Source organism: Sorex fumeus, unplaced genomic scaffold, assembly GCF_029834395.1.
Source record: "Sorex fumeus unplaced genomic scaffold, SorFum_2.1 ptg000043l, whole genome shotgun sequence".
Taxonomy (NCBI): Eukaryota; Metazoa; Chordata; class Mammalia; order Eulipotyphla; family Soricidae; genus Sorex; species Sorex fumeus.
In genome coordinates this window covers 292,945-310,609 of record NW_026606100.1, presented here as the reverse complement: position 1 = coordinate 310,609, position 17,665 = coordinate 292,945, and the positions used below count along the sequence as shown (strand labels likewise).

The 17,665-nt window shown below is 40.3% G+C and overlaps 1 pseudogene; it reads left to right on the top strand.

Annotated features, from left to right (window-relative positions):
* The first annotated feature begins 7,924 nt into the window (after positions 1–7,924).
* Positions 7,925–10,407, top strand: LOC130029765 (succinate--CoA ligase [ADP/GDP-forming] subunit alpha, mitochondrial-like; annotated as a pseudogene).
* The last annotated feature ends 7,258 nt before the right edge of the window (positions 10,408–17,665 follow it).

Here is a 17,665-nt window from a genome sequence, read left to right as displayed (position 1 = left end):
AGATGTCATATCTACTGTGCTTTTTTGCATCCTCAGAATATATTCCCAGAAGTGGTATTGCAGGGTCATATGGAAGCTCAATTTCTAGTTTTTGAAGGACTTTCCATATTGTTTTCCAGAAAGGCTGGATTAGTGGACATTCCCATCAACAGTGAAAAAGTGTCCCTTTTTCCCCACATCCATGCCAGCATTGGTCGCTTTTGTTCTTTTGAATGTGTGCCAGTCTCTGTGGTGTGAGATGATATCTCATTGTTGTTTTGATTTGCGTCTCCCTGATGGCTAGTGATGTGCAGCATTTTTGCCTTTTGGCCATTTGTATTTCTTTTTTGAGGAAACTTCTGTTCATTTCTTCTCCCCATTTTTTTATGGTTTGGAGACTTTTTTCTTGTACAGTTCTACTAGTGTCTTGTATAACATGGATATTAATCCCTTATCAGATGGGAATTGAGTAAATATTTTTTCCCATTCTGTGGGCTCTTTCTGTATTTTGGTCACTGTTTCTTTTGAAGTGCAGAAGCTCCTTAGTTTGATGTAGTCCCATTTTTTTATGGTTGCTTCCACTTGCATGGTCAGTGCTGTTTCATCCTTAAAAGATACTTTTAGCTTCAATGTCGTGGAAAGTTCTGCCTACATTTTCCTCTATGTACCTTATGGATTCATGTCTGATACTGAGGTCTATAATACACTTTGATCTGACTTTCGTGCCTGGCATTAGACAGAAGTCAGAGTTCATTTTTTTTGCAGGTAGCTTTCCAGTTTTCCAGCACCACTTGTTGAAGAGGGTTTTCTCATTCCACTTCACATTTCTTGCTCCTTTGTCAAAGACTAAGTGGTCATATATTTGAGGGTCTGTGACAGAATATTCAACTCTGCTACATTGATCTGCAGAAATCCCTCCAGACTTACCTAGTAAAATATCAGAAATCCAAAATCATGTGGCTGCAGACATCATAATGGTTCTCATAACCAGCTATAGAAAACAAATTATTTCACAAAGACTTTTCGGCAATTCTGATTGTTGGAGGGAAATTCTAAACAATAATGGTGCATCTTTTGTCGAAATAATGAACGTAATCAAAGTAGAGAGAGAGTTAAGGAGAAATCATCTGCCTCACAGGCATTGGGAAGGGTAGGATGTGGATATATTGAGGTTCTTGGTGGTGAAAAATAAGTACTGGCGAAGGGAAAGGTGTTTGATCATTGTATGACTGAGACTTAAACCTGAAAGCTTTGTAACTTTTCCCACAGTGATTCAATAAATAAATGTAAGAAAAGAAAAAAAAAGTTTCTAATAGTATAAAATTGTAAAAAGTCATTATTGAAGAAAAATAATATATTTTAATAAAATGTGAGTGCAAAAATTACTTATTTGTCTAAATACTAAGCAACAAATAAAGTCCCTGTATATTTCAAGATAGAAATATTAGAGAGAATATTCTCTAGTCATGCTGAATGGCTATAATAACAAGACAAAATTTTAAAAGAATTGGAAAATTATAAAAAAAAGAAAAAGAAGAAAAAACTTTCTCAAATCACTTAAGAAAGGATCCAAACACAAATTTCAGAATGCCTAATAATATCAATCATGAAAACTATTCCTAGCAGGAATAGTGAGATAAAAGGATGACATTTAGTTGAAGATAGAATAAAGGAAAACAGCAAACAACCCAAGGAGAGCAAAGAATGAATTTAATAAAGATAAAAACAAAATTTAATCAATTAGAAATGAAAAAAATTGCAAGAGTAATAAATAAACCAAACACTGTGTTATTTAAGTAAACAAGTAGGTTAGATAATGCAAAAGTATAAAACACAAACACTAAAATTATAAATGTTGAGTGGTTTTTCATCAGATTTTCAGGAAATTAAAACTTTCACAATAGTCTATGTTATGCAACTCTAAGAAAACAATTGAACACCATGAGCAAAAATAAACGATAATTTTCTATGACTTTTCACTGCATTAGTTTGACTCCTACATAAACTGTCCAGAGAGCACATATGTTAGGAATGAATAGTGAGGGTTGTGAAAATATTACTATTATATCCAAAAGCAACAGTCCATATTTTCTTAGAGAAATTCCATCAAAACTTGTAAACATCAGAAATTTCCAAAGTTTCTTAAAATATTTAGTAGCATAAGTTCAGGATTACAAAATTTAGATTCAACCCATGTGTGTGGGGGTTATGCAAAAAAAAAAAAATTCAGGGTATAAGTGACACAGGGACTGTGATGGAGGTTCTTTGATAGTGTGTATGCAGTAACTTTGTACAACAATACCATAAGTATTAACATTATTATAACCTTGTTGCCTAAGTTGTATATTTTTTATTTAAGAGGATAAAGGTTTCAGATAAGGAAAGAAAGAAATTTAAGATAAGGAAAGAAAGTAATTTTTTTCGTGAATCTACACTTAAAATAACAAAATATAACAAATAATTTCTAAAATTACCAAATAAAACTTTGTTATACTTATCTATAAAAATGATTAAATATTTATTAAGAACAAATCAGTCACCCATTAGACCTTAAAAACTAATGTTGTTTATTACACTTGGAGAAGGCATATTTCATCCCCTGCTCCTCATGTGGTAGCCTGAGCACCATCAGTAGTAATCTGTGAACACAGAGCTAGGAAAAAGTATCCAGCACCATCTTTGATCTTAATCCTATTTTACAACTTACAACAACAACAACAAAAGCTTAACAAAATTAAGATACACAGATATTCTTTAAGCATGACGATTTGTAACTATATCAACAAGTCATGTTTTCTTTATTAACCAGGGAAATATCCAAAACATTCCCATTAGAATTATTAGACAAGGACAGTCACTATTATCATTATTATAATATCATGTTTATAATGCCTGGTATTATAGACTGTAGCACTGTAGCACTGTCTTCCCATTGTTCATTGATTGCAGGCCCAGTAATGTCTCCATTGTGAGACTTGTTACTGTGTTTGCATATTGAACACCTCACGGGTAGCTTGCCAGGCTTTGCCCTGCAGGTGAGATACTCTTGGTAGCTTGCCAGGCTCTCCGATAGGGGCAGACGAATCGAACCCATGCAAGGCAAATGCCCTACCGCTGTGCTATCACTCCAACCTAGCATTATGGACAAAAAGAAAAAAAGAAATTAGATGTATGATAAATAAGATAATCATAATTTTCACTATATGAATGTTTATTTTGAAAATCTGAGATTTGATAGAAAAAAGCTGTTAAATGAAAATTTTGATATAAAATCCACATGTAGAAATTAATCATTTCAAAAAAAACAAAAATAGGAATAAATAATAGTAAAGCATCCTATTTAAAATAATTTTAAATACTGGTAAAATGTTTTTGAATAAGCTTATGAAAGTATACTCTTAGAACATGAAGAATATATTTTAAATTTTTGGAAGACTTAAATATATTAATAACACTGTTCTTACACAAATTTTACACAAATGTCAAATCTCCTAACTTAATTTGACTTCTGTGATACTAATCGATTCTAAGTGAATAAATATAAGACAAATTTTAGATAGAAAAATAGATAAGAAGGGGCTGGAGCGACAGTACAGTGGGCATTTGCCTTGCACGTGGCAGACTCGGGTTCAATCCCCAGAATCCCATATGGTCCCCCAAGCAACACCAGGAGTAATTTCTGAGTGCAGAGCCAGGAGCAACCCCTGGGCATCCCTGGGTGTGACCGAAAAAGAAAAAAATTGATAGAAGGCTATCTAAAAAGTATAAATTATCTGAGTAACAACATAGGTACCCGATTATCCTTAAAAGTAGGGGCCCAAACTATAGTACAGAGAGTAGGGGCATTGCCTTGCATGCAACTGACCCAGTTTGATCCCTAACAATCCATGTGGTACCCTAAGCACTGCCAAGAGCGATTTCTGAATCCAAAGCCAGAAATAAGCCCAGAGCACTGCCAGGTTGGACACTTTACTCATAATTATCACTTCCAACAATAACAAAAGCTTGATAAAATAAAGATACATGCATGTTCTTTAAACGTGATGAATCATAGCTATAGAAACCAGTCATGTTTTCTTTATTATCCAGGAAAATAACAGAAGCATTCTCATTAGAATTATTATATAAAGATAGTCATTACTGTCATTATTGTGGTATCATGTTTATAATGTCAGCAATTCATGGTCACAGTCCTCCCGTTGTTTATCGATTTGCTCAAGTGGGCCCAGTAATGTCTCCACAGTGAGACTTATTGTCACTGTGTTTGGCATATTGAATACGTCACGGGTAGTTTGCCATGCAGGCAAGATACTCTCGGTAGCACGGCTTTGCCATGCAGGCAATCGAAACCAGCTTGGCTGGGCCAACTGTGTGCAAGGTAAATGCCCTACCATGCCAGCAATTATAGACAGAAAAATAAAAGAAATTAGATGTATGATAAATAGAAAGGCAATCATAATTTTTACTGTATGCCACTGATATAAATGTTTATTTTGAAAATCTGAGATTTGATAAAAGAAAGCAGTTACATGAAAATTTTTAAATATAAAATTCATATATAGAAATTAATCATTTTGAAAACAATAAAAATTGGAATAACTAATAGCAAACTATTCTATTTTAAATAATAAAAAAACTGGCAAAATGCTTTTGAATAAGCTTATGAAAGTATACTCTTAGAATATTAAAATATATTTTAAATCTACGGAAGACTTAAATATGTTAATAACAATGTTCTTGCACAAATTTTACAGAAATGTCAATTTCCCTAACTTAATATGACTCCTGTGATAATAATAGATTTTCAGTTGAGTAAATAAGAGGCGAATTTTAAATAGAAAAATATATAAGAAATTAATCTGAAAAATATAAATTATATCACTAATAAAATGGGTACCTGATTATCATTAAAATTATGGGCCTAAGTGATTATATAGTAGGTAGGGCATTTCCCTTGCATAAGGTCAACTGTGGTTCGATCCTAAGTACCCCATATGGCCCCCCGAGTGCAAAGCCAGGAGTAACCTCTGAGCGTTGTGAGGCTTGGCCTAAAAACAAACAGGCAAAATTAAATGTAGCTAATAAAAGTATGATGTAAAATCAGACAAAATTAGAGAGATGATACAAAGTCAAAAATAAATATAAAATTAATCATTTAATCACTTGATATCCCGTTCCTCATCAATTTGCTCGAGCGGGCTCCAGTGACATCTCCATTCATCCCTGTCATGTGCTAGTGTAGCCCAATGGCATCTGTTTGTTTTAGAAACACAAACAGCCTCAAACAGATCATTCAGGGTTTTGATGAAGAAGTCTGACCATCTCATAGGTGTGTTGCCACGCAATCTTTTGACGTCTCTTGGAATCCAGTCGGTAATGGCTCTAGTCCAGTGGTTGTCCCCACATCTCATTAAGTGTCCAGCCCTAGCAAACTAGACAGCGTCCCTGATTCTTGACCATCGACGGAGGTCAGAACTCCAGATTCTTTCTCTCATTTGAGTGAAGCTTGATACTCCAGCATAACTCTTTCTATTCCTCTTTGGGAGATCCAAATAGCGTTCTCATGCTGTTTTCGTAGGACCCAGGTCTCTGAAGCATATGTTAATGCAGGAAGAACAGTGGAATCAAAGAGATGTGCCCGAAACCAGAGGTTCTTCATCCTCTTAGCTATTTTTTCGACGCTCTTGAAGGCATTCCAAGCCTCTCTCTTCCTCCTGAGCAACTCAGGTGCCAGGTCATTTGTCATGTTGACTTCTTGACCTAGGTACACATATCTGTTGCATTCAGAGATGTTTGTTCCATTGAGAGTGAATGGAACATCAGGAACAAGACCATTTCTCATAAAAATTGTCTTCGTGAGATTCAGCTGTAGTCCAACCTTTCCACACTCACGGTCGAAGTTGGCCAGCATTTGTGCTGCTTGGCTGATGTTTGGTGTTAAAAGAACGATGTCATCAGAAAAGAAGAGATTGTGTGGTTGCCGACCTTCTATCTTCACTCCCATTCCTTCCCATTCCAGTTGTCTCATGACATTCGCGAGGGTGGCACTGAAGAATTTCGGTGAAATGGTACCACCCTGCCGAACCCCTCTCTTGACGTCAATGATCACCTCCCTGTAGAATGGTGAGATTCTGGTAGTGAATCCGCAATACAGCTCACAGAGGATTCTGATGTATTGAGTTTGAATGCCCTGTTTGGCTACGCCTTGATGACAGCTTCAGTCTCAACAGAATCAAAGACCTTCTTTAAATCAATGAATGTTAGACAGAGCATCATCTTTAACTCCCAAGAAACCTCAATGAGCTTCGTTATCCTGTGGATATGGTCGATTGTGCTGAATCCTTTTCAGAAACTGACTTGCTCAGTTGGTTGTCCTCCATCTAGTGTTCTGCCAATCCTATTAAGAATGACTCGAAGGCATAGCTTGTAGAGGACAGACAACAGGCAGATTTGGCTATAGTTGCCAATGTCATGGATTTCTCTCTTCTTGTACAGTAGTACAGTCCTGCTGGTACTGTACTACCAGCATTGGGATGGAACTTTGCATTTAGACAGGTAACGTGTGAAGAGCCGAGCCAGTATATTGATGAGTACTGACGGCAGGTTTTTCAGGTGTTCAGGTTTGACCTCGTCTGGGCCAGGTGCTGTTTGCTTCTTTACTGTCAGATTTCGGAAGGGAGAACGTAAAATAATGGATAAAGTAAACAAAAATATATAGAAAATGCTATTAGATATGTAAACAATTAATTTATTATTTTAATATTTTATGTAGGAGTACTGCTACTTATTCAACACTGATTAGCTGATTAAATTGGGCATGAACTCCATCTTACTTTTTATTTCATAATTTTATTTATTATTTTTTCTTCTTATATTCATTTATTAAATCACTGTGGGAAAAGTTACTAAGCTTTCAGGTTTAAGTCTCAGTCGCACAGTGATCACACACCTCTCCCTTCGCCAGTACTCATTTTTCACCACCAAGAACCCCAATATACCCCCCCATCCCTCCCAATGCCCGTGAGGCAGATGATTTCCACTTAACTATTCTCTACATTGATTGCATTCATTATTTCGACAAAAGATGTACCATTATTGTTTAGAATTCCCCCCCAAACAATCAGAATTGCCGAAAAGGCATTGTGAAATACTGTTTTCTAAGGCTGGTTATGAGAATCACATAATGTTGCATAGCCGCAATAGTGGCCTCTTGATTTTGGATTTTTACAAAGAGCCAGATAATTACGAGATTGGTTTCTATGCATCTGGTGTTATGGCTGTGCAGGAGAACCGCTAGTGGGGTACAACTCATAACCTCATTAGGGTGTGAAGGATGAGCCGGTACTGTCCCCCTTCCCATGAGACTGCAGTTGTCCCGTCACCTCTGGCTCATACCTGGATTTTCAATAAGTTCTGAGTCAGCGACCACCTTGCTGCCGGGGGTTGGGGGTGAGGGGAGAAAGGCAGAAGGGAGAAACACCCTTTCCCTCCTGGGGAGGCATGGCGCCGTAGATTAACAAATGGTTCATTCACTTTTCTGCTGCAAGTGTCAGGCTCTGAATTAAGTCCTTTTGCCTCTGGAGCCACAGCCATGCCAGAAAGCGGCTTGTGGGGGGCAACTCGTGACCTCGCTTGGGTGTGAAGGATGAGCCGGTACCGTGAGACTTCACATAAGACTGCAGTTGCCCCGTCACCTCTGGCTCATACCTTGGCTTTCCAATAAGCTCTGAAGCTGCAGCCACCTTGCTGCCAGGGGAAAAAGGTGGAAGGGAGAAATGCCTCTTCCCTCCCAGAGAGGCATGTCGCCGTAGTTTAACAAATGGTCCATTCACTTTTCTGCCGCAAGCTGCTGGGCTCTGGATTAAGTCTTTTTGCCTCTGGATCCATAGCCATGCCAGAGAGCCACTCATGGGGGGCAACTCGTGACCACAGTAGGGCGTGAAGGATGAACCGGTACCGTCCCCATTCCATGAGAGTGCAGTTGCCCTGTCACTGCCAGCTCACACCTGCTTTCCAAGAAGCTCTGAGATGGCAGCCACCTTGTATGCGTTCCAGATGCATTTCTGACAAAAGCCGCTGGGTTTCGAGATTTTTTTCTGAGTCTCTGGGATCATGGCCATTAATTAGCTTGATCAGGAGAGGCCGTTTGTAAGCAGCGACTTGGGGTCTCGCTGGGATGGGGAGGAAAGGGCTGGTTCCACCCCCATCTGGTGAGGTCCCACGTGTCTCGTTACTGCAGGCCCAAACCTGACTGTCCAGTGACCTCTGGAGGATGGTGGTCACTGGGCCACCAAGGGGGAACAGGCCAAGGCATGAAACCTATTCCCACCTGGAGTGGCCCAGCCCCAGTAACCTACTGCAGGAACAGGATGCATTTCTGCCAAAAGCCTTTGGGTTCTGAGATTCGTTTCTGAATCTCTGGGATCATGGCTGTTAAGCAGTTCGATCAGGAACCAGAGAGGCCATGCCTCCAATTATATAGCTGAGCCAGAGGTGATTTGTGGGTGTGTCTCCCACATACCTAACTTTTGGCCGTTTACTTTCTTGGTAAACTTTGCCCCAAGTTTTTGGGGTCTGGCCAAAGGCACAACAGCAATTTGGGGGTATCTGAAAGCCTGACAATGCCATCAGGCTGCTGATGCACTTGTCTCACAGGTACAAATTGACCTGCTGGCAGCACCATACCCCCTAGGTTTAAAACAATTTAAAATTAACAGAAAAATGATGAATTAAATAAAATAACTGTTGCCTTAAAAGCATTGTTTTAAGTCACGAAGCATAAAGGATATCTGAAAAATCAAAGTTGAACTAATTGAACGACATTTTAAATCATTACAAGTATATAAATTGCTAGAATATGACTCCACAGGGCTAAACTTATATGAAAGACTTTAAGTCCATCTATAATCAATAAATAAGTACGCAAGGTAGGAATAAAAATTCCACCTAGAGTTGAAGACTTATTTAACACAAAAACTGTGAAAATAAAGATTGTTATTTACCTTAGTCAATAAAAGTGAGTCATGAATGACCACAGGCTCTGCTACTGTCATTCTAACCCTGCTCTCCAGCATCAGTGGCTTCATGGTCACCTGCCTCCTATCCCAGTCCTTCCTCAGCAACTGAATGGAATTTGGCATTACTCCTAAGTTCGATTCCTCCGCCCCTCTCGGAGAGCCCGGCAAGCTACCGAGAGTATTCGATATGCCAGACACAGTAACAACAAAGTCTCCAATAGAGACGTTACTGGGCCCGCTCGAGCAAATCAACGATCAACGGGAGGGCCTTTACCTTTTATTCCTATGCAACTTCCCAAAAATATCTGTATGTTGACAAAACTACAAGGATTATTTGCCATGGTTTCACTGGCAAGTAGAGCACCTTCTATAGCCAGCAAGCATTGAACTATGGAACCCAGCTACGTGGAGGAACCAGCCCCTGCAAAGAAGGAGATACATCCAGCCTTACCCAATCATCAATTCTATGAAGGAGTTCAAAGAACGGACAGGACCGCTGCATCTGCCATTTACATCCCTCTTCCTTTGCTGCAGCCACCATCAATGAAATTGTTGAGGTAGAAGTGCCCTTGGCAGTGTGCATTAATGAAGGTATCCTGCAGCAAGACTTAGTACAGGTCAAGTACAAACTGTGCCTCCAGGGAAAGACCAGGCTGATAAGGCCAAACTGCCTTGGAGTCATCAATGGATGTAAAACAGAAACATAAGCCTGGTAGAAACTCTCACACATGGCAATTAGACTTCTATCAGTCAAGTCTTTGTTCAGTCCATGTATCATCTCTGAATTACATTTTTTTTGCACTATTCTGAAACTGTGATTTACCTTCTTTTAGCCAGCAGAATGAAAAATTGGGATTGAGCCTGATCATATTCGTAAGAAAAGAATAATTGGTATTGTGTCCCGATCTGGCAGCCTGATTTACTAAGTGGCTCACCAGACCATACAAGTTGGGTTAGAGCAGACTTTGTGTGGATGAATCAGAGGGGATCCTTTTGATGTAACAGACTGCCTTGAAATCTTTCTGAATGATCCAGCCACAGAAGACAGCATACTGACTGGTACTAATGCCAAAGACAATGCTGCAGAATTTAGAAAGAAGCATAATTGTCATCCTAAGGCCAAGCCTCTGGTTTTCCTTGCTGGTTTGAAGGCACATCCTGGCAGAAGGGATCATGGAGGAACTATGATTGCTGGAGGAAAGGGTGATGTGAAAGAGATCTCTGCCCTCCAGAGCACAGAAACTGTTGTCAACATGCACAGATGGGAACCACCATCTATAAGGTATTTGCAAAACTGGGAGCAAGTATGAAAGGAAAAGCAAATGTGAGTTCCCCAAAACTATGGAATGAATCATCACAAAACTTAGAATCACCAGCAGTTTGTTATGCTGTCTTCAACCTGTGCTTATGACACTGGTCTTTCAGTACAACGAGAACAAAAATAAGGTTCCAATGTCCTTTAATAGGCTCTTTGACCTTCTTGTATAATAAAGACAGCCAATAAATCTGATGCTTGATTTGAAGTAATTACAAATAATAAATTAAAAATTAGTGATTATATGATAAAGATATCACCATAGTCTCAAGGCATCACTCCCAAAATAACCAATAATTATTGGTTATGTATAAATAATACATTAATAATTAATATTTAATTAATAATCAATAATTAATGGTCAATAAGTATTGGTTAATGTAAAAACAATACATTAAAACAATGGACACTTGCCATCTGCCACCTGAAGCAAGTGACCAAATTGAAGAACCAAATTCACATGTTGTACCTCACAGAACACATGCTATTAAATCTGCAACATTCTTACCACACAATTGAGTCATGGAGAGACATGCAAAATTAGAAACATACAAAACAACTGAATGCTGTGTAATCTCCAGGTGTCCAGGGGAGCCCCAGTGGCTTTCCCCTCACTGCCAGGGTTGAGGGTGGTCTCAGGCCGCCCCCTCATCCAGGGCAGCTGGTGCCATCAGGCAGATGGAGGAGGAAATGAGGACCAAGACGGTTGGTTGATATGATGCCGTTTATTCTATTCTCCCCATGCGCCTGTTCCAGTCTCTCTGAGACCCCCATTCTAGTCTCACACTGCTCCTCATTCCTGTCTCCTGCTGTCTCTCCCACTCATGTCTCCAAACTCCCTCTCACAGCCTGGTTTCTCTCTCTCCTGGTGCCTACTCCTGAATTTTTCTTCCACATTCTTCTCCCTTTGTCCCCCTTGCTGGTCTCACTGTGCTCCATCTTGCTGCGCTGCCCTCTCTCTCCTCTCCCCAACTCTCTCTTCTCTCTCCAACTCCAACACTCTGAGCAAAGGCTACACCCACTAAGGTAGCAAAATCAAGATAAGAAAGCCCTTCCTTTGCTCATGGGTAAAATACCTCTTAAGGTGTTTTTCTTCTTTCTTCAGTCCAATAACTCAATTAACATCTTAATTAACATCTTAGTTCTACTTCTTAATATTAGTTATTTTTATTTTTATATGGACACAGTAAGAGATACTTTGAGGCTTGTAGGGCTGCTCTTCTGGGAACATCTGGCCACAGACTCAGACTACAGTGCTCAGGCCAGATTAATCTTTCCTAACCCTAGCAAGGTTCAAATCTAGTTATTACTTTTTGGATCATGACAGCATTTGTCCATGACCAAGCTCTTAACTTATAGTTAAGCATTATGGCACTTTGGCCTGGCCCATTTCGATGTCAGGGTAGCACATGGCTCACCATTTGCCCTGGTCTATCCAGTCCCTCACTGGGACCCTGCTTTTGGGGTGCAAGGATGTAAGAGCTTAGGTTGAGAGAACAAATGTCCAAAGGAAAATATCATTTAGTCAATTGACTCCCAAGTTACAAAAGCATAGCATTGACTGTCCTCTTATGTCCATACAAAAAGGACATTGCTCTGAATGAACTATGCAAAGGACTTAAGGAGGAGAGAAAAACAATATTTACAAGTTTAAGAGAGCACAAAGAAAAAAGTTACAAATAACAGAGAATGAGAGCACTGAGATGGGGGAACTTCATAAACCTAAGTTCGCTGTGGCAAAGCAGAAAGGACAAACGAATGTTATCCTACAGAATACACTTTCAAAAATACCAAGGTGATGAAATGGAACAAGACCTAGAAACTATTCCAAAACAAATACACAAGTAATACAGACAAAACAATGTATAATCACAAATTTGATCCTAGGTTAGTATAAAGTCATTAGCAGAACGCACTGCAACACTGTAGCACTGTCCTCCCATTGTCCATCGATTTGCTTGAGTGGGCCCAGTAACGTCTCCATTGTGAAACTTGTTACTGTGTTTGGCATATCTAGTATGTCACATGTAGCATGCCAAGCTTTGCCGTGCAGGTGAGATACTCTCGGTAGCTTGCCGGGCTCTCCGAGAGGGGTGGAGGAATTGAACCTGGCTCTGCTGGCCGGCCGTGCACAAGGCAAACTCCCTACCCCTGTGCTATCGCTCCCAACCTACCATTAGAAGAATAGTTGGTAACAAATCAGTAAGGTATATAGGTTTTTATTTTTTACAAATGTTATAATTTCCTTATTTTGATCAATGTACTATGTATTAATGATACTAATATTTGAGGGATAGTGTTGACATATCTACTGGAGTTTGAGTAATTTTTTTCATTATTTCTGTCTGAAATCTTGTCAAAATCAGAAGTTATATCTCAATAATTATAAGAACCAAAAGTTTTATTGCAATTCTTATAAGGAACTAAAAGGTTTAAAAACCAAAAATTATTGGTACTAGAGACAGCCTAGAGATTGCATCTCACTATTCTCAGTTTAAATTCCAAGCAACATACAGGACTCTGAACACTTACTAGAGGTCACTCCTGAGCACAGAACAACCAGGTCTAACCTTTGGACACCCATAGGTGTTGTCTAACGCCCCCTACACACACACACACACACACACACACACACACACGTCAGTCAATGGAAAAAAATCATATATATGATTTGTTATATATGTTTGTATATGTTTGTTATAAAATCCAATACCTCTCAAGCACACACTTTGTATGCATCCAAAACACATAAAAAATGTGTTCCTTTATCCCCAGCTTCCAAAATTCTTGTACTTTTGGACTTTACCATTTTGCGTTTTGTTTCATAAGGTGCTATTACACTTGTAAATGTAGAAAAATGATAAATGTACATGACTAGTCATTGTATCTCCTTCCTCATCCTTCCTAATGCTGCCATATTGGTGACTGCTTCAGGGTCAGGGGAATGAGACCCATAGTAATTACTGTTTTTGGCATATCAAATACACAGCGGATAGCTTGCCAGGCTCCTCCATGATTGTGTGAGGAAAGCCAAGAGAGAGACAGCCACAAAAAAATGCCTGTCTTTGAAAACTATTGAGCTTATTCGCCAAAGTGGCTTGGTGCATGCCTCAGACAACTGCAAACAAACGTCCGAGCTCGCAAAGCAGTGCAGAGAAGCGATAAAGGAAGAACTCGAAGAGAGAAGAGCAGCAGTACTGCCAGATGCAGCAGAAGCCCGAAAAAGCATTTGCAACACCTGCGTCCTTTTCCAACTACAAGACCAAGATAACTGCCCTATGACGTCCTGATGGATCTATCACATCGTCCAGAAGGGCAATGGAGAAGATTATCCATGACTTCTACTCAGATATCTTGCATGGCCATGTCCACCTGCCCACATACTAAATTCCGCAGGATGGATATGTCAATTCCAACAATCTCCCTTTCGAAATCCTACATGCCATTTCGTCGGTAAAGAATCAAAGAGCACCTGGCCCAGACAAGGTCAGACCAGAACACCTGAAGAACCTGACATCAGTACTCATCAATACACTGGCTCAGCAATTCAAATGCTATCTGTCTGAATGCAAGGTTCCGTCCCAATGGAAAACCAGTAGGACTGTACTACTGTACAATAAGGGAGACATCCACAACATTGGCAACTATAGCCCAATCTGCCTATAGTCTGTCATCTACAAGCTGTTCACTTGAGTCATCCTGAATAGGATTGGCAGAACACTAGATGATGGACAACCATGCGAGCAAGCCATGTTCCACAAAGGATTTAGCATGATCAAACACATCCACAGGATATCCAAGCTCATTGAGTTTTCTCGGGAGTTCAAGATGCCACTCTAACGTTCATTGATTTAAAGAAGGCCTTTGATTCTGTTGAGACGGATGTGGTCATTGAAGCCCTAGCCAATCAGGGCATTCAAACTCAATGCATCAGGATCCTCTGTGAGCTCTATTATGGATTCAGTACCAGAATCTCACCATTCTACAAAGAAGTGATCATCTATTTTAAGAGGAGGGTTCGGCACGGTGATACAATTTCACTGAAACTCTTCAATGCCACCCTCAGGAATGTCACGCAACAACTGGAATGGGAAGGAATGGGAGTGAAAATAGATGGTCAGCAACTACACAACCTCCGCTTTGCTAATGACATCATTCTAATAACATCAAACATTAGCCAAGCGGCACAAATGCTGGCTGACTTCAACTGTGAGTGTGGAAAGGTCGAAATCAAGCTGAATATCACGAAGACAATGTTTATGAGAAACAGTCTCGTTCCTGACATTCCATTCCCTCTCAACAGAATGACCATGTCTGAATGCAACAGTTATGTGTACCTAGGTTGAGAAGTCAACGTGACAAATGACCTGGCACCTGAGTTTTATAGGAGGAAGAGAGCGTCTTGGAACGCCTTCAAGAGAGTCTAGGAAATAGCTAAGAGGACAAAGAACCTCCACCTCTGGGCACATCTCTTCGATTCCACTGTTCTTCCTGCATTAACATATGCCTCAGAGACCTGGGCCCTACGAAAACAGGATGAGAACACTATTCGGGTCTCCCAAAGAAGAATTGAAAAATCTATGCATGGAGTATAACGCTTCACTCAAGTGAGAGAAAGAATCCGAAGTTCCGACCTCCATGGATTGTCAGGAATCACGGACCCTGTCTCGTTTGCCAAGACATCGAAAATCAGATGGGCTGAACACGTAATGAGACTTGGAGAAAACTGCTGGACTAGAGCTATCACTGACTGGATTCCATGGGATGTCAAAAGACAACGTGGCCGACTAGCTACAAGATGGTCAGACTTCTTCGTCAAGACCCTGAATGATCGGTTTGAGGCTCTTTGTGTTCCTAGAATAAACAGATGCCACTGGGCTACACTGGCACGTGACAGGTACAAATGGAGAAGTTACTGGCGCCTGCTCGAGCAAATTGATGATTAATGAGAAGTCAAGTGGTCAAGTTGTCGTATCACAATTTGTAATATGAAAAGACAACTCATAAAGGACTAGTTGATTCAAACAATAATCGAAAATTTGCATTAAATACTAATAAATATAAGGAGCTAGTTTATTTATTTATTCATTTATTTATCTTTTTACTTTTTGGGTCACATATGCCAATGCTCAGGGGTTAGACCTGAATCTGCATTCAAAAATTACTCTCAGAGCTTGGAGGACCGTATGAAATGCAGGGTATTGAATCCAGGTTGACCACATGCAAAGCATATGGCCCTCACTGCTGTACTATCGCTCTGGCCCCTATAAAGAAATAGTTTCAACAATATAGGAATTTAATCACTTGACATCTCATTACTCATTGATTTGCTCAAGTGGGTGCCAGTAAAGTCTCCACTCGTCCCTGTCGTGCACCACTGTAGCCCAATGGCGTCTGCTCATACTAGGAACACGAACAGCCTCAAACAATCATTCAGGGTCTTAATGAAGAAGTCCGACCATCTAATAAGTGGGTGGCCACACAAACTCTTGACATCCCATGGAATCCAGTCAGTAAAGGCTCTAGTCATCTCCAAATCTCATTATGTGTCCAGCTCATCTCATTTTTGACGCCTTGGCAAACAAGACAGCATCTCTGATTCTTGACCATTGACGAGGTCAAAACTCTGGATTCTTTCTCTCATTTGAGTGAAGCGTGACACTCCAGGAATAGCTCTTTTGATTCCTCTTTGAGACCGAATAGCGGTCTCATTCTATTTTCGTAGGGCCCAGGTCTCTGAGGTGGATGTTAATGCAGGAAGAACAGTGGAATTGAAAAGATGTGTCTGGAGCCGGAGTTTCTTTGTCCTCTTGGCTATTTCATCAATTCTCCTGAAGGCGTTCCAAGCTGCTCTCTTCCTCCTGCACAACTCAGGTTCCAGGTCATTTGTCAATTTGTCAACTTGACCTAGGTATATATAACTGTTGCACTCGGAGATGTTCATCCTGTTGAGAGTGAATGGAACGTCAGGAAGGAGACCTTTTCTCATGAATATTGTCTTTGTGAGATTTATCTGTAGTCCGACCTTTCCATACTCACATTCAAAGTCAGCCAACATTTGTGCCACTTTGCTGATGTTTGGTGTGATTAGAATGAAGTCATCAGTGAAGCAGAGGTGGTGTAGTTGCCGAATGTCTATCTTCACTCCCATTCCTTCCCATTCCAGTTGTTGCATGACGTTCCCGAGGGTGGCACTGAAGATTTTCAGTGAAATGGTATCACCCTGCTGAATCCCTCTCTTGAAGTCAATGATCACTTCCCTGGAGAATGATGAGATCCTGGTAGTGAATCCTCAATACAGCTCATGGATGATCCTGATGTATTGAGTTTAAACGTCCTGTTTGGCTTGGGCTTCAATGACTGCTTCAGTCTCAACAAAACCTTCATTAAATCAGTGAACGTTAGACAGAGCGGCATCTTGAACTCCCAAGACACCTTAATGAGCTTGGTTATCATGTGGAGATGGTTGATTGAGCTGAATCCTTTTCTGAAACCAAATTGCTTTCATGGTTGTCCTTCATCTACTGTTCTGTCAATCCTATTCAGGATGACTCAAGTGAACAGTTTGTAGATGACAGACAACAGGCAGATTGGGCGATAGTTGCCAATGTTGTGGATGTCTCCCTACTTGTACAGTAGTACAGTTCTGCTGGTTTTTCATTGGGAAGGAACCTTGCATTCAAACAGGTAGTGTGTGAAGAGCTGAGCCAGTGTATTGATGAATACTGACGGCAGGTTCTTCAGGTGTTCTGGTCTGACCTTGTCTGGGCCAGGTGCTCTTTGTTTCTTTACCAACAAAATGGTGTGTCGGATTTCAGAAGGGAGATCATTGGAAACAACATATCCATCCTGCGGAATTTGGTATGTGGGCAGGTGGATGTGGCTATCAGAGTGCCGAGTAGAAGTCATGGATAATCTTCTTCATTTCACTTCTGGAAGATGTGATAGATCCATCAGGACATTGGAGGGCATTCATCTTGGTCTTATAGTTGCCAAAGGAGAGTTGGGCATTGTGAATGTTTTTCCCAGCTTCTGCCTCATCTTCCAGCAGTGCTGCTCTTCTCTCTGAGGTCTTCCTTAATCGCTTTTCTGCACTGATTTGCGAGCTCGGATATTTGTATGCAGTTGCCTGAGGCTTGAGCCTAGCCATGTTGGCAAATGAGCTCAAGAGTTTTCAAAGACAAGCATCTTTTTGTGGATCTCTCTCTCTCTCTCTCTCTCTCTCTCTCTCTCTCTCTTTCTCTCTCTCTCTCGGTGTTCTTCGTACAATCATAGAGGTGCCGAACCAGTCGATTGTATTCCTTGTCAATGTTGTCAATGACGGCATCTTAACTTGTTACCACAATAGTGCCAA